Source organism: Neovison vison, chromosome 12, assembly GCF_020171115.1.
Source record: "Neovison vison isolate M4711 chromosome 12, ASM_NN_V1, whole genome shotgun sequence".
NCBI classification, from domain to species: Eukaryota; Metazoa; Chordata; class Mammalia; order Carnivora; family Mustelidae; genus Neogale; species Neogale vison.
The window spans coordinates 42,330,895-42,349,273 of NC_058102.1; the positions used below are offsets into that span (position 1 = coordinate 42,330,895).

Sequence of the window (18,379 nt, forward strand, 5' to 3'; positions counted from 1 at the left end):
TTTGCTTCCCCAAGCGGAGGGAGTGGTGGCTGTTTCCTATACTTGCTGTCTGTGTCACCTCGCTGTGTCTCCTTTTGCGCTTTGGTCCCTCCAACAACTTGTGTAACCGGTTCCTCATATGAATTTGTCTGTTGTTGCAACTTCTGTCTCCTGACTGGACCCTGACATACAACTTGCTTTAACATAAATTCTTTACTTCTACTTCTGTCAGAGAATTATGTTGTCGGTAAATATGAGGGGTCCTTAAGACTACCAATTTGACTTTTATAACTTCGTTTGAGGCAAGAAGTCTGATGGAGGAAAGCAGTTAAAATCATGAGCAAGTATGGATTTTGAGATGACTTACTATCCCATTTCCTTTTTATCACTGTGGGTCAGGTGTATCTTGGAAACAGCATTTAGGGCAGTTTATTCTTTTTAAGCTCACGCAGTTTCTGACTTTAATGTGCGAATTCAGTCCATTCATAATTATTGTAAAAACTGATGGGCTTGGTTTTAATTCTTTCATTTTACTCTGATTTTTACAAATGAATTTTACAGTTGGTTCCTTTCCTCTTTTCCCTGTTGATCCTGGTTTGGTCACCCTAACTTTTATCCCCATGATCCTGAATAATCAAAAGTTAGCTATATGACTATAAAAATGGTCTTGTATGTTTTTAATTTGAAAAAAGACCAGAGTTTTAAAATGCCTTTTTTCTAATGGTCATGCTCTCATTCACATGGTTCTGCCAGGAAATATTTTAGGGAAACCAGGTCAGTGGAAGAGATTCAGAAGATGTCATCCTGGGTACTTTGGACTCCACAATGGTGAGATTGCTTTGGCTCTCCATTAGATATTTCCACAGACACACTCTAAAGTGTAAAGAAAAACAAATCAAAAGAGAAAACCTTGAAATAAAAAAAGTTCTGCTATGAAAACAGCTTTAGTAACCAACTTAATGTGAAAGTTGGAGCATGCCTTTCTGCTCTGACAATCTTTGCTATGCTTTTCCTCTTTTAGTAAAATGCTGCTTATACTGGCAAACGCCTATCCTTTGAGATGCATCCCAAGAGTCTTTTCAGTAAATCTCTCCCTGACCATCTTCTCCAAACTTGCTTCCTTCTTTGTATCCCATCCCCACCCCCCAGGACTTACGCATGCCTCCCTTACAGCCCTGTTTTGCCATTATTTTCCTTTCCTTTAGGTTATGTGCTCTTTGAAGGCAAAAACTTTCATTCATCTTCCTATCTCCAATACTAAGTGCCGGTGCTTAATAAATGCTTGTTGAGTAAATGATTAATTATTTTGCCAATAGTAGTGGCTTATTTACAGCTACATATTTCTGGCATCTCTTTTATTTTTGCTTTTTTCCTAAAGTGACAGGAAAAAAAAATTTCAGAGTTAATGTTGCCTCTAAGGAACACAAGTAGTATCCTCACTAGTCCTATCGTGTTCCCCTAATATTTTGAGAATTTGGGTTGAGGTTCTCTGCAGCCTTGTGTTTCTCTGTGCCTCAAAGATTCTTTGGCAGATTCCTGTGTATGTATCAATGACTAACCATCTGAAGTCAATTTTCAAACCTTCTTGCTCATGGGCAAACATTGGCAACTAGCCTGACTAGTAGGCCTACTCGCTAAAATCATTTCCAATAAGGCTTCCTTAGGACTTACCCAGTTTTGAGTAGTTGGAGATTTCATTAAATGAACCCCCATCCTTTAACTTAAAATGATCTTTTTAATCTCCTCTTCTCCAGATTAAAGCCTTTATTTAGTATGACAGCAACTGAATTCCCAAACTCTGCCAGACATTCAACTTGATTATAAGTTCAGTCAGTACCTAAAATCAATGCAAAAAAAGTAAAGTCAGAAGGTTTGAAATATAAATCCATTAAGGTCTGACATTTTCTCAAAATTGTAGTAAGTAACACACAGTCACTCTCTGCTCCAGCTGTAAAAATAACACTTTGAATTTAAACTAAAATAAGTATCTTGGGCCTCCTTTATAAGAAATGCACCATTTTTAAAAATGCAGAGATACTATTGGGAAGTAATTTCCACAAATGCAAGGACCCCTCATTTAGAGTGGATACAGTCTACACATTAGAGTGAACACAGTGAATATCACCACCAAACTGGCTCAAATACAAGGGCTAACAGAACTTTTGTCATGGAATCCACTTGAGGGAAAGGGATTGTTGGCAAGACAAATTCCTCCGGAGGGTTTCCAACCTCAAGCATTCATGGAGGCAGGAGACTGTGGGGTGATCCTACGAGATCCATGCCACATTTGGCAGAGTAGACGCTCATGGACTCCTCCAGGAAATGAAAACCCAAACCAAACCCTAGAGGCCTCTTGCTTTTGTCCACTGACAGGCTGAAACAGTGAATCAGCTACACAACCTGCAGATGTTTAACTCTGTTACTAGACGGAAGAGTTTGGATAGGTTTAGTCACATTATTTCTTTCTCCTTCTGGGCTTTCAGAGTGCCTTTTCCAGCTCCCCTACAAATCAGATGTGGCCACGTGCCTGAGTTTTGTCCATGAGAGATTCCCACTAGACACTGACCAGGTACCCTACAATCCAACTCAATTCTGACATTACTTATCAAAAAAATAGCATCAGATCCCACAGGTTAAGGACTCAGTTATGTAAGACTGCACCTCCACCCTCTTGGGAAGTCAATGCCAGTATAGGTCTGTTATGTGTGCTTCTGATCAGGTGGCTATAGATGGGAGGTTCCTACAACCCCCAGCTTAGATTCAATTAATTTGCTAGAACATCTCACAGAACTCAGTTCTGTGAGTATATGTTTATGTATAATAAACATATATATAAAATGTTTATGTATAATAAACATTTACCAGTTTATTATAAAAGGATATGTAACAAAACAGTACCTGTGGGAATGGGCTCAGAGCTTCCATGCTCTCTGAGCATACCACAGTCCTTAAATTTCCATGCAGTCACCCACCCAGAAAGCTCTCCAAATCTAGTCCTTTTGGTTTTTTATGGAAGCTTCATTACAGAATCATGATTGATTAAATCAATGGCCATTGGTGATTTATCTTAATTTCTAGCCCCTCTCCCCCTCAAAAATCAGGGGGCGGATTGGAAGATCCAGCTGTCTAAACACCTGGCTGTTTCCCCTGGCAACAAGGAACCCCCATCCCCCTCAGCGAACCACCAGTCACTTCGTTAACACAACTTCATTAACATAACAAAAGACACCTTGTCCTGCTGTCAACACCTAGGTGATTCCAGAGGTTTTAGGAGCTCTGTGCCAGGAACAAGGATGAAGACCAAATATGTATTTCTTATTATAAATCACAATACCACAGATTAGACATAATGGATATTAAAAATAATGTTTGCAAAGAGTTTTTAATCATGTAAATGATTACTGCTAAGTGTAGCAGAATGCGTCATCTTAAAATATGAGTGTAGGAGTTCTGGACATGCCACCTTAAAATATGCTGCTTTGGCATATTAATTATTTTGAGTTGCAGGCATTTGGAACATTAAATGCAAGGAGGAGCTTTCTCTGAACTCCTCATATCTACCCCAACACAGAACAACAAAAGGAACTCAGTTATCCCCTCCCTGGGAGTTTTACCAACTAGGAATTACTGACACAGCACCCAAACTTTATCGTATTCTATCATCTCTCCCATCTATTTTTTTCTAAGAACCCATTCATCTTCCCTAAAAATCACTTACTTTCCCCTAAGAGGCCTATGTTCTCCCTTCCCTTTCCAATTAAGATGGTAGTTAAGCCTGAACTCTGAACCACCTGAGTTACTCGTTTTTCCCTGGGCATCTCCCAAATATACATGAAGTATACATGTTTATAAACTTCTTTTACTACAGAGGTCTTTGCTAAGAACTTCTAGGGTAGAGGGAAGATTAATTTTCCTCCCCCTGAAGTTGTTAGAATGATATGTGAAAAGAACAAGATATAAAATATTTTTTTCTAAATCATCTCTAAAGCATTTTTGGAAAGTGGGAAAAAAATATGCCAAAATGTTCAAGTTAAAAATGAAAGAATAATTTCACTGGAAATCCATATCTCTTCACGTATATCCAATACTACGCATCCTTTGGAGGGCTCCTTTTCTCCTCTAGCCTTGGTCCTTGCCAAGGAATGAGAAGTATTCTGAGCCAAAAGGCATGACTATCTGGAGTTCAGCTCCCACCATAGCCCCTCACTTTTATTCCATGCTGTAGGTATCCTAGACTCTGGAATTCCTACTGCTTTCCTCTTTTTGGGTCTGTTTCCCTGAGGTAAGACTGCGTCTATTATGCATATCCTTTAACCCAAAAGGTGGCCAAGGAACAGCTGTTTGTGGGAGTGGGGAGCTGTGATATGGGTGTGTAGGGTAGGAAAAGTAATTTCCCTCTACCTTTTTAAGTTCTTGGTTAGACTTCTATAACCAAAGACAGATTAATAAGAGAAAAACAAACAGAAGTTTATTAATATGTATACCTCATATATGCATGGGAGATACCCAGGGAAAAATGAGTAACTCACAGACACCTGGGTGGCTCAGGCAGTTACACATCTGCCTTCAGCCCAGGTCATGATCCCAAGGTCCTAGGATGGAGTCCTACATGGGCTCCCTCCTCAGCAGGGAGCCTGCTTCTCCCTCTGCCTGCCACTCCCCCTACTTGTTCTCTTTCTTTCTCTCTTTCTCTGACAAATAAATAAATAAAATCTTTTTTAAAAAATGAGTTTACATAGTATCTTAGCAAGGAAACAATACATTTTTATAGAAGTGACAAGACAAAGGAAAAAGACTTTGAGTCTCAAAGTACAGCAAATAATAGGGGGGCCGATATATAGGAAACTAATGGTAGACAAAAGCTGGATAATAAAGTTTGTTATATAGATTTTCCCAGTGCCATCTCCAGCCTGATAGGATCTAAAGTCATATCTGATGATCAAGTTTTGTCCTCTTGTTAGAGAGGAGAAGAGGGATACCTTTGAAAATTTATGTCCTGGTTTTAGGCAAATAGAGAGCAGAGAGCTTTTTTTTTTTTTTTTAATTTTTATTTATTTATTTATTTGACAGAGAGAATGAGATCACAAGTAGGCAGAGAGGCAGGCAGAGAGAGGAGGAAGCAGGCTCCCTGCTGAGCAGAGAGCCCGATGCGGGCCTCAATCCCAGGACCCTGAGATCAGGGCCCAAGCAGAAGGCAGCGGCTTAACCCACTGAGCCCCGCAGGCACCCAGCAGAGCTTTTTTATACCTGTTTCTTCTCAGTTGCGTTCAGCTCAAAATAATCCTTATGTGAAAGGGGTATGTTTTAGGGTTTCATATTCTGCTACCCCACAGATGGTGCTTGAATGCATGAACTGAGGTCCATAGGAATGGTCTTAGGGATGGGGAGAGAAATGGAATTGGCTGCAGGCCAGGAGACCAGGGCTGGCTTTCCTTGAATTACTATGTTCTAATGTAAAACTTGCAGGAGTTTGTGAATTCTAAATTTAAACTTGGTTTCCAGATCATTATGAAGATGTATTAGTCAAAATTAAAGATAGAGGGGCGCCTAGGTGGCTCAGTGGATTAAAGCCTCTGCCTTCAGCTCAAGTCATGATCTCAGGGTCCTGGGATCGAGCCCCATATGGGGCTCTCTGCTCAGCAGGGAGCCTGCTTCCCCCTCTCTCTGTCTGCCTCTATGCCTACTTGTGATCTCTGTCTGGCAAATAAAGAAATAAAATCTTTAAAAAAATTAAAAATAAAAAAATTAAAGATAGAATGTATTTTATTATTTTATGAGTTTGCTTTGTAACTTTAAATATTTAGGCAGGGTATGTGAGTCTCGATTTGTGCTTTTGACCCAGGCCCTGCAGGGTTAGGAACAGCCTTACTTAAATATACAGTTATCAGCATTTTGCCACACTGGCTAGCTATATCTGTTATCTATCTATCTGTCTGTCGGTCTGTCCATCTATCTATCTATCATCTATCCATCCATCTCCATGTACCTTTTTTTTAATGCTGAACAAGTTTTTTAAAAGATTTTATTTATTTATTTGACAGAGAGAGAGATCACAAGTAGGCAGAGAGGTAGGCAGAGAGAGAGGGGGAAGCAGGCTCCCTGCCAAGCAGAGAGCCCAATGCAGGGCTTGATCCCAGAACCCTGAGATCATGACCTGAGCCGAAGGCAGAGACTTAACCTGCTGAGCCACTTAGGTGCCCCAGTGCTGAACCACATGAAAGTGTATTGTAGACATCATGACACTTTCCCTCTAAATAGTTTACCATGTGTTTTCTAAGAGCAAGGACATTCTCCTATATAACCATAATACCATATCACACTAAAGAAATTTAATGTTGATATAATAAATTATCTAATATATTGTCTATATGCAAACTTTCTCCACTGTCTTAATAATGCCCTGTCAAAAGTTTTTTTGTTTGGGGTTTTTTTTTCAATCTAGGAGCCAATCAAGGATCACACATAACATTTGTTTTTCATATTGTATAGAAATGAACTTTATTTTTTTTTTTTAAAGATTTTATTTATTTATTTGACAGAGCGAGATCACAAGCAGGCAGAGAGGCAGGCAGAGAGAGAGGAGGAAGCAGGCTCCCTGCTGAGCAGAGAGCCCGATGTGGCCCTCGATCCCAGGACCCTGAGATCATGACCTGAGCCGAAGGCAGCAGCTTAACCCACTGAGCCACCCAGGCGCCCAGAAATGAACTTTAAAAAGACCAAGAAAACCTTTCTCTTAAATGGAGGTCAAGTTAGATTGCTCAGCATAATTGGTGGAAATGTTAAAGCATTAACCACATATTTTGGGAAATAGAATGCAAAGTCTCCAAAATTTTAAGGGAGTGAAGGGAAATTAAATGCCAACAGCCTTTGAGCTTTAGTTTCAGTTTTTTCTGAGGCTGTTATTCCTAAGTGATATGCGTTTGCTTTTTCTTTAAAGATTTTATTTATTTATTTGACAGAGAGAGATCACAAGTAGGCAGAGAGGCAGGCAGAGAGAGAGGAAGGGAAGCAGGCTCCCCGCTGAGCAGAGAGCCCCATGTGGCCCTCGATCCCAGGACCCTGAGATCATGACCTGAGCCGAAGGCAGCAGCTTAACACACTGAGCCACCCAGGCGCCCCGCGTTTGCTTTTTCTTGTAGGCTTCTGTTATGATGTTATATTTGTCCTCAAATTTAGGAGGAATAAAGGCAGTGTTAGATGAAGGAATTTTTAAAGTAAATAAAACTTTAAGCTAGTTGTTGTTTTTTTTTTTTAATAAAGATTTTTATTTATTTATTTGACAGACAAAGATCACAAGTAGGCAGAGAGGCAGGCAGAGAGAGAGAGGAGGAAGCAGGCTCCCCGCTGAGCAGAGAGCCCGATGTGGGGCTCGATCCCAGGACCCTGAGATCATGACCTGAGCTGAAGGCCAAGGCTTTAACCCACTGAGCCACCCAGGCAACCATAAGCTAGTTGTTTTTAATAAACAAATTTGCACTTTGCACATTTGCAAAACTTTGCAGTGCTAAACACTGATTCCCTCACTTCTCTCGGCCAGATTTTTTCCATTTCCTCATACAGCAGTATGACGTTGATGTTTATGAAAACTCAGTCATTTTCTGATAGTTCACTCTTTTTTGTGGCAATAAACTGTAATGTTATAAGCAGCTGTCTTGTAATATTTCATTCACAAATAAAAATGTTCTTAACAAGAAACACATTAAACAGACAAACATTGGATATTAGAAATCAATACCAATAGATACTAATTTGGGGTATCCAACATTTTTATTTGAACATAAGAATCCATTGGAAAACTGACACTTTTTAAAATATTTATGAGTGCAAGACAATACACAAAGAACTAAAAAGAACTTCTCAGAAAAAAACTTGATTCCTTAAAGATTATGAACTTTAAATGATTTGCTTTATTTTAAAGGCATAAATAGGGACACCTGAGCAGCTCACTTGGTTAACTGTGTGCTTTCAGTACAGGTCATGATCTCATGGTCCTGGGATCAAACCCCACATCTGGCTCCCTGCTCAGTGTGGGAGTCTGGTTTTTCCTCTGCCCCTCTCCTACCTCATGCTCTGTTTCTCACTCTGTCTCAAATAATTAATTAATTAAATCTTTTTTTAAAAAGGCATAAATAGTTGAAGATCAGAAATAATATTGCCTATGCAGTATGTTGTGTATATGTTAGAAATAATAAATTTCTCTTTATTACACAACATTCTACATAGATAAATCATCATGCATCTAAGTCAATGCTATTGAAAGTATGATGCATGGTCAGGTGCCAAGTAGCAAATTATTTGTCACCAGTTTTTGAAATAAATCTCTAGTTTGAAGATGGAACTGTTCCTTCCCTGGGTGCCACATCAGCAAACTGAAACTCAGATAACTTTCATGTCCTTGGAAATGCTCAGCTTCACCACAAATGGATTACCCCAGTCAGCTAGTCCCCAGTTGCCATGCCAGCTCTGAAGTCTATGCTTATTTCCTTCTTCCTTCTCACCCCAAGCAAGTCCAAGGATGTAGCCCCGGCCAATCTGATATTTTCTATTTCTCCCTTCCTTGTTCTTTATTCTTTGTCCTGTAGAAGTTTTCACCTTCCTCCCCATTTTACAGGTCTCTGAATGGAAGCCGTCCACTTCATGAAGTTTATCATCTAATTTGTCTTTTTAAATCATTTTATAACACAATCCATAAGGAAATAAGTAATAAATTGAGGGTAAGCATTTAGAAACTTTTAAAGCAACAATGTCAGGGTACATTTATATATATTGAATCTAAGAGCAGAAAACTTCGTTTATATTATGTATGTCTTTTTATTCAATTTTTCTATTTTTTTTTTCTTTTTTTGTTGTATTTTATGAAAGTTTGAGTTCATGATGGATTAGGAAAAGAAAACCTGGTTCTTCTCCTCAGATAGTTTGAGAAGTCCTGTTCTGAATATGGTGTTGGGCAGGAGTATGAAGTGTGTGTGTGTTTATAGGGTTGAAGGAAAAGAGAGGTTAAGTGGAAATTCATTAGATTAAATACAGTATGATTGGCCAAAGAGCTGGGGTTTATGTTTAATAATAAAAGACCGTATATATATTTCCCAATATAATGCAGACAAAGGGGTTCAGAACAAGACCATCTCCTCCCTCCCCTCCAAAAAAAGAAAAATGCCACTCCTGCATGAGGATTTCTTTGAGCTGAAGGCAGTCAAGACCCAGAAGGCTCAGAAAAAGCTTTTAATCTTCCCCTTAAATGCCTAAAAGAAATATAGATTTCTCCATTTGTGGGGGAAATCTCCAATTGGAAAGGAAATTTACATTAGAAAGGGGGCCTATATTAGGAAGAGAGCTACTACCAGAGATAAGCCGTTTTTTTTTTGTTTTTTTTTTTTTTAAAGATTTTATTTATTTATTTGACAGAGAGAGATCACAAGTAGGCAGAGAAGCAGGCAGAGAGAGAGAGAGGAGGAAGCAGGCTCCCTGCTGAGCAGAGAGCCCGATGTGGGACTCGATCCCAGGATCCCGAGATCATGACCTGAGCTGAAGGCAGCGGCTTAACCCACTGAGCCACCCAGGTGCCCCCAGATAAGCCGTTTTTACTTAGGAAACTGATCTACAAAAACTGTGTTTGCCAAATATATCCTCCTCTCCCCTACCTATAAACTGCCTCTTCATTTTGAAGCCCCAGGCTCCTTTTCTTTCCTTAGCTCAGGATGTTATATAAACCTCAATTGACTGGCTCCTTTTTGGGTCTCCTGTACATGTACATAATTAAATTTGTTTTTCTTCTGTTAATCTGTCCTATGTCATTTTAATTATTAGACCAGCCACAGAACCTAGAAGGGTAGAATAAAAATTTCCTCTGCTACACAAATTCAGAAACCAGCAAATGGTTAACTAATCTTCTGTTAATATTTGAAACCATTTTTAGGAAATAAATGAAATAACAAAAGATGTGTCAGGTCACAGCACTCCGACACTTTTAGGATTATGTTTTGTTTTACTTCTCTCTAGTTTTCTTTCTTCTTCTCCACTTGTTTTTCTCTTGCATTGTCCACACTATCCAATAATGGTTTCCAATGTTACTAATGTAGGTCTCTTTACCCTTCTAAGTTCTCAGCTGGAGCCCTTTAAAAAAGACAGATTAGGGGTGCCTGGGTGGTTCTAAATTGGCTAAGCATCTTCAGCTCCGGTCATGATTCCAGGGTCCTAAGGTTGAGCCTGAGGATGGGGCTCCCTGCTCAGCAGGGAGTCTGCTTCTCCCTCTCCCTCTGCCCCTCTCCCGGCTTGTGGTCTCTCTCTCTAGCTAACTCTCTCTCAAATAGATAAATAAAATCTAAAAATAAATAAAAATAAAAGAGAGGGTGCCTGGGTGGCTCAGTGGGTTAAGCCTCTGCCTTCGGCTCAGGTCATGGTCTCAGGGTTCTGGGATCAAGCCCTGCATTGGGCTCTCTGCTCAGCAGGGAGCCTGCTTCCCCCTCTCTCTCTGCCTGCCTCTCGGCCTCCTGTGATCTCTCTCTCTCTCTGTGCCAAATAAATAAATAAAAATCTTAAAAAAAATGAAAAATAAAAAAGATTAAAAAGAGAAATACAAACAGAAGTTGGTAACATATATCTAATGTATGATGTACTCTGAAAACTGAGGAACTACCTCTCAGAGGTGCTGTGGAATTCAGGCTTGAAAACCATCTTTAGCTAAGGATGAAAGAAGGGTGTGGGGGAAGTCAGTTATAGGGAGATAAGCAGGACAGGTTTGGTAAACAAGAATAAGATTTGCCATGATGATTTAGGTCATGACTGCATTGTTGAGTTTCTTGTGACTAAGTCATCCTTCTCTTCCTGGTACAGAGAGGGAGACACCCTTACAAATTGAAATTTCCTAATAAATATGAACTTCTCTTAAAAAAAGGGTAACTTCAGAGACACCTGTGTGGCTCAGTTGCTTGGGCCACTGCCTTCGGTTGGGTCATGATCCCAAAGTCCTGGGATTGAGTCCCATATCTGGCTTCTCCCTCTCCCTCTGCCTGCCACTCCCCCTGCTTCTGCGCTCTCTCTCTCTCTCTCTCTCTCTCTGTCAAATAAATAAATAAAATCTTAAAAAAAAGAAAGGGGGTAACCTCTATTCTGTTTCAGCGCTTCTCCAGTGTCTGCTGCTTCTTGAAGTACTCCTTATGCCAGAAAGGTATCCTTGGACTGGTATATTGTGTCAGCCTTCCCTAATCAGGGTCAATATCCACATTCACTTCAGATTTGCTTCAAAGTCTGTCAGCAGTTTGGGTGTGAATCTCTTCCCTGCCCTCTCCCATCTCCTGTTCTTCGGGATCCATCTCTTTCACTCCTCCAAATGGTCTTTTCATTTTACTTGCCTCTACTCTTCCTTCCTTCCTCCGTCATAGCAGTTCCTGAAATCCCATTTTCTCTGAATGCTTTCCTTCCATAAACCTCATCCCACACAGATAGCTTCATTAGATGATCTCAGTATTTAGATATATTTGGTATAATTTTGAATTTTATACAGGTTTGTAATTGTTCTCAAGCCATGCCTCCTGCTGGCCCCCCACGTCTACCTCAATCCCTTTGGATTCTAAATTCCTGCAAGAGAGAAGTAGCTATCCTGGTTCTAGAGATGCATTGCCAAAGATAACAACTATTGAAGTCAAACATTTTGATTTTTTTAAAAGTTAACATTAGGGGTGCCTGGGTGACTCAGTCAGTTAAACATCTGCCTTTGGCTTGGGTTATGATTCTGGGGTCCTGGGATTAAGTCCTGCATCAGGCTCCCTGCTCAGCGGGGAGCCTGTTTCTCCCTCTGCCTGTTCCCCCTGCTCGTGCTCTCTGTTTCTTTCTCTCTCAAATAAATAAATAATCCTTTAAAAAATTAACATTAAATTAAGATAAATTAACATAATCTTCTTGAAAATAATTGTATCTATTACCTAACTCCCAGTATAGGACTGATTTAACAAGTAACAAGCAAGTTTTACAATTGTAATGTTTTGGCTTTTTAAATTCATTTTAATTATAGCTATGTATATCACAATTATTTAACATAACCCCTATTGTATTGATTTCTTCTGTACTTTCCTTTTGGATTTTGTAAAACGGAAGTTTAAGACCACAAGTAAGAAGGAAGGTCACATTCTTCAACCAAAAATAGATGGGGCTCTGAAAAATTTGTATCTCTGTGCTTGAACTTGAATGGCCTTAGACCTGTTCCCCCTTTAACAATAGAATTTTACTTGGGCAGTATTTGCCCATTCTGGTGTAACTTGTGTGACTCTAGGGCTTAGCCGCTGCCGTTGAAGCTAGTATTCTAATTTCATTCTATAGCATTAGGATATCTGTTGTTGATGACGTGAACGAAGTGTGCATGAGCATCGACGGTTGAATCCACTTTTGTGCTGTTTTTGTAAATATGATAGTCTAGCACAACCTCTCCAAAAAAATTCAACATTCGATTCCTCAGTTGTATTAGCCATATTTCAAATGCTCAATGGCCACATGCAATTAGTTGCTATCATAATGGACACAGTACCTTTGAAAATGCTTAAAAGCATAAAGTTGAACAAAAATCAAAATGGATGTACTAATGCTTCAGCCAAGCTCGATTTTAAAGTAAACTTTTTCCTTTCTTTTGCAAGCCTCCCCTCTTCCCTTCTTAACCTTTTGTTTCAGGAGTCTACTACCACCCTAAAAACATGATGAACAAAGCTGGCAGCCGGTATACTATTCCTGTCAAAACTGGCTCGATCCTGTATTTCCTCCTAAAACCTTCCAGCCCCTTCCTTCAGGCGGGCTTTCAGTCTGTGAGGGCCTTAATCGGCCGCAGCCTCTCCTGCTGGCACAGCAATCAAATTATTTTTCTTCTTTATCCCACATTCTCTCTTCATTTTATATTTTGGCTCCATAACACAGAGGTCAGTTTTCGACAACTCGTTTAGAATATTTTCATCACTGCAGAAAGTTCTACTGGACAGATATGGTCTCATATTCCCCATAACACTTCACTGTTTACAGAAGATAGTCAACAAATGAATATCGAACAAATAATATAGAACACATAGTATTACTAGTAAGATTACTATTATGAAGATCAAGAAAAGGCCTATTTATAATATATCACAAAAACACTGAAGGGTTGGAATGGGAAGAGATAAGATAATGTGAGAACTTAAAAAGAAACAGAACAGGGCGCCTGAGTGGCTCAGTGGGTTAAAGCCTCTGCCTTCAGCTCAGGTCATGATCTCAGGGTCCTGGGATCGAGCCCCGCATCGGGCTCTCTGCTCAGCAGGGAGCCTGCTTCCTCCTCTCTCTCTGCCTGCCTCTCTGCCTACATGTGATCTCCGTCTGTCAAATAAATAAATAAAAATCTTAAAAAAAAAAAAAAAAGAACACCAACAATAAAAATAAAAGAGAATACCTGCCCTATTTATTTTCACAGTTGTGTGTGTGTGTGTGCATGCACTCACACACACGAGATCCTTGTGAGAATATGTGATGCTCCATGAATTATAAAGTCTTAGACAAGTGTGAGAGATTGTTAGCAGTAATTAGAAAAATGTGAACAACAATTTGGCAATCATTCCCCGTTATGTGACAAAAGGAGATGGGATAGTAAAGTGAAATGACTTGAGGTTCACTGGAGCGTTTCCTTCATTATTTTTTTCCTCACTCTGTCTTACCGTAGTATTTGCAGATTTGGTCTCTCCAGAGGAGCTGAGCACACAGGGAGCACACAGCAGGCACTGACAAATAATGTTGCGGCTTTCAGAAGCATGGCGATCCAACTGAAGCTTTGATCCCTGTGAGGACAGGAGGCCTTCTTCATCCGGTGAGCAACATTCTGGGGATCAGAATCCCACCTCTAGAGAACCAGCCTTCTAAGGCAGAGAAGCCGCCGACTGTCCGGGGACGCCCAGTCCATGGCTACCCACCGGCCCTGATGCTGGGCTGTCATTTGCTTTTTCTCCATTCCTTTTTCTTTTAAATCATGTTCAGGGGGTACGTGGGGGGAGGGAGGGTCGTCAGTTCACACAACAGCTTCCGGGAGGATAGACAAAATAAGCTTGCTAAACGGAATGTAAACTTTTTTTCTGGGAAAATGTTGCTGTGTCATATATAATTGGATAAAAACACAAAGACTGTCTTTGTTAGTGTAACTGTTAAACAGACTCTCTGAGTTGGAAGAAGCATGAAGAGCCACGTAGCCCCATAGATGGCAAAATTCCTGTTGAGAAATGGTCACCCCATCTCTGCTTAGGAACTGCGCATGTATTAGTGACCTAGCAGGAAAGAGAGGGCACTCTGACCCGGTCAGTGGAAGGTGCCTATAACTCGTGGGCGGGCTTTACGGAAGTCAGAAAGGAATAGCACAGGAAAGGAATAGCACAGGGCTTTGAGACGGGTGGTATGGGGAGCCCCTATCTCCCCTGTGCCTGAAGAGGCCATGGAAGCAAGTGGTCCTGGAATTCTGAGAGGGTAGCTGTCTTAGGGTGCTGGGCTGCTGCAACAAAATGCAACAGCCTGGGTAGCTTGAACAACAGACGTTTGTTTCTCATAGCTGGAGCATGGGAAGCCCTAGCTCCAGACCTCGGCAGATTCGGTTCCTGGTGAGAGCTGGTTCCCAGGCTTGCACACAACTGCCTTCCCATCACACGGCAGAGAAAGAGCAAGCTCTGGTCTCTTTTCCTCTTCCTAGAAGAAAGCTAATCTTGTCATAGGGGGTTGCCTATATGATTTCGTCTAGACCTAATTGCCATCCAAAGGCCCTACTTCCAGGGCTCTTGGGTGGCTCAGTAGTTGAGTGTCTGCCTTCCGCTCAGGTTGAGATCTCAGGGTCCTGCAGTTGGGCCCCACATTGGGCTCCCTGCTCAGCAGGAAGCCTGCTTCTCCCTCTCACACTCCCCCAGCTTGCATTCCCTCTCTTGCTGGGTCTCTCTCTGTCCGATAAATAAATAAAATCTTTAAAAAACAAACAAACAAACAAACAAAAACCCCACAAAAGCCCTACTTCCTAATATCACTTTGGAGATTAGGGTTTTAATATATTAATTTGAGGGAGGGGGACACAAACATTCAGTCCATAACAGTAGCGATGGAAAGGGCTGCCTGATGGAAAGAATGAAGACAATCCAAGGGAATATGACAGAAAGAGAGCCAGTGGAGTAAGTACCCAGATCCCCCCTCTCCACCAGTCCTCCCTGTAAGAAGCGGCAAGGATAAGGAGCTGGTGGTTCCTATCAGTGAGCCTCTCTTGGCACAGAGCAAAGTAGATAAGGCTCTGGAGCAGCAAATAGAAAATACCCAGCCAGGCTCTCAGATCACTTTTTCCCCTGGATTGACTAAATGTGATAATGTGTATAAGGCTCTGAGCCTAGTGCCCGTAGTACCCTGGAAACTCAATAAAAGCTAGTATGCTGGGTATGAATTTTATAGTTCCAGCCCTTGTTATTCAGGTTTACACATTCTCGGCTTTAAAAACAAAAACAAAAACAAAAACACAAAAAAAACCTGCTTAAGGGGCTCCTGGGTGGCTCAGTTGATTAAGCATCTGACTTCAGTTCATATCTTGATACCAGGGACCTGGGACTGAGCCCCACCCATAGGGATCCCTGCTTTTCCGGGAGTCTACTTCTTCCTCTCCCTCAGCACTAATACCCACCCCCACTACCTTTCCCCATGGGCTCTCTCTCTCTCTCTCAAATAAATAAAATCTTAAAAAACTGTTTAAAAATGGAGTTTGGATTTCAAGCCCCCAATTTCTGTTGAGTAGATTGCAGAAAATATAATCTTGCCAAGTCACTATAACTTAGTCATTTTTGGAAAATTCATTTTCTTTAGATAAATTGCCACATTCAAGGGTTTTCTCTTGCACCTTCTTCTCCCTTTCTCCCCTTGTCTTCAGGCCTGATCCAAATTTCTGGAAGGGTCTTATGAATTATCTAGGCATTGGTAGTATATAACTCACTACCATCCTCTATAATATTATCACCTATTCTTTCCAGCTCTGTGGCTTATGACATGTACTCTATGCTCTGAGTCTTCCAGGTATTATCCCCAATATTCACAGTCAAGCTTTGGAATTAAAAATAAACAAAACCAAAAATCTTTCGGCCTGCCTTGCCCCCTTAGCTAGATATCTTGGTACAATGAATGATATGTACAACCACACACTGCTGTTTCAAACTTGGTGTTAAAATGTTTTATTCAGAGTCAAATGTCATAGAATTCTGTCTGAAGTAATTGAATTAAATAGCAAAAGTTATATTTAATCAGAGACAAGCAGCCAGCTATGATCCTATTTATTATAAAGTTGATTTTTTTTTGGTGCTTTGTATTTACCAGGGAGTGAGTAAGACTGACCATCCAACAGCCCCACATCAGTGATATTTGACCTACTTTGTCAGGAGAGACTTTAATTTTCATAGATGTGTATGTTTGAGGTTTGGCTCTCCATTGAGTTTCTGTTTCCAGATAATAGTCCCCCTCTTTCCCCCTTTGACCTCACTGGTATGTAAATGGAAATAACTTTGCTGGAATCTTTGGGATTCAGTTTGGTATATGCTGTGAGGGGATGAAGGAATAAAACCAATGATAATACTTTGAGTTTTTAATGTATTCTCGAAGGATATTTGCACAGCTCCATATGCTCTGAATATTGGAACTTTGACATTTTGAAATAAGATTAATATGGTCTGTGGTTTGTGCCAATATTCAAACTGGGAAAGACTGGTGCCGGTTCTAGACGTGAAGGTCATCGCCTAAATCCAACAAATGACAAAGGAATGTGGAACTACAGCAGTCGTGAGGATTTAGCTCATCTGCCTGCCCTTTGTGGTCAGTTTTGAACAGGTAAGAGACTAAGGGTCAGGTTACTTTGTTGGGTTTTTTTTTTTCCTAAGATTTTATTTATTTATTTGATGGACAGAGATCACAAGTAGGCATAGAGGCAGGCAGAGAGAGAGGAAGGGAAGCAGGCTCCCTGCCAAGCAAAGAGCCTGATGCGGGGCTCGATCCCAGGAACCTGAGATCATGACCTGAGCTGAAGGCAGAGGCTTTAACCCACTGAACCAGCCAGGCACCCCTACTTTGTCCATATTAACAAAGTAGTTAATATGACCATGTTTGCTTCCAATAGAAAAATAAGGATGATGAACATTCTGTCCTCAAAATACACTGAGAGATTCAGTAGCAATCACTGCAACATCCTTACTTGTTGAGGGCTTGTTAAATTATATAAAATAGCAAGTATTTACATATATCTTCATTGCTAGGACACAGTATATTCTCAACATCTTACTCTTGTTCCCTCTTGAGAGGCGTTGCTTGGTGCTCATTGAATAACAAGAGAATTGGTATAAATGGTAGGGAGATTACAAGCCAAACACCTCTTCAGTGCTTTCTCTGTGCCAGGCTCTCTGATAACACTTTATGTATACTAACTTACTAAATTCTCCCAACTCTATGGTGTAGTTACTATTCTTTTTATTCCCATTTTACTGATGAAAAAACTGATACAGATCATTTATTGTCTAATATTTACTGAGTGTCTGCTATGTACCTGATACTGAACGAGGAACTAGGAACTAGGATAAAGAACTAGGAATAATTGAAGGCATCCCTGCCTTCATGGAATTTACTATTTAGTGGTAAGAGACAAAAATAAAGTATAAAAAGTTAAATTATATGGCAAGTTAGAATGTGATAAATGCTACTGGAAAAAGTAAAGCATCAAAGAAGGAAAGGTTTCTGTGCATGTGCATGCGGTTTAAAGGCTGATGTGAGAAGGGGCTCAACATTACTCACTGTCAGGGAAATGCAAATTGAACCCTCAACAAGATATCACCTTACACCTGTCGGAATGGCTAAACTCCAAATAATATGTAATAGCAAGTATTGGTGAGGGGTGGAGAAAAAGAAACTTGCACTCTGTTATTGAAAATGTATATTGGTGCAGCCACTGTGGAAAACAGAATGAGGTTCATCAAATAGAAGAGAAATAACATATGATCCATAATACCACTACTGAGCATTTACCCCAAGAAAACTAAAACACTAATCTGAGAAGATATATGCACCTGTATGTTTATTGCAGTATTATTTACAATAGCCAAGATATGGAATCAACACAAGTGTCCATTAATAGATGAATGGGTAAAGAAGATGTGGTGTGTGTGTATACACACACACACACACACACACACACACACACAGGAATATTATTTGGCCATAAAAAAGGATGTGCTCTTGCCATTTGCAGCAACATGGATAAGCCTAGAGGGTATTATGCTAAGTAAAATAAGTCAGACAGAAAAAGGCATGTATCATAGGGATTTCACTTATATGTGGAATCTGCAAAAACGAAAAAACAAAAAGCAGAAACAGACTCAAAAATACAGAGGATGAACTGATGGTT

The 18,379-nt window shown here is 40.3% G+C and overlaps 1 long non-coding RNA gene across 1 annotated transcript; it reads right to left on the bottom strand.

Annotated features, from left to right (window-relative positions):
• Window positions 1–513: 513 nt before the first annotated feature.
• On the bottom strand, window positions 514–13,681 carry LOC122892176. The gene is made up of 3 exons (XR_006381383.1): window positions 13,647–13,681; window positions 1,651–1,816; window positions 514–852 (listed from the first exon to the last, which is right to left on the bottom strand). It is a non-coding gene; the product is annotated as an uncharacterized LOC122892176 (long non-coding RNA).
• Window positions 13,682–18,379: the final 4,698 nt, after the last annotated feature.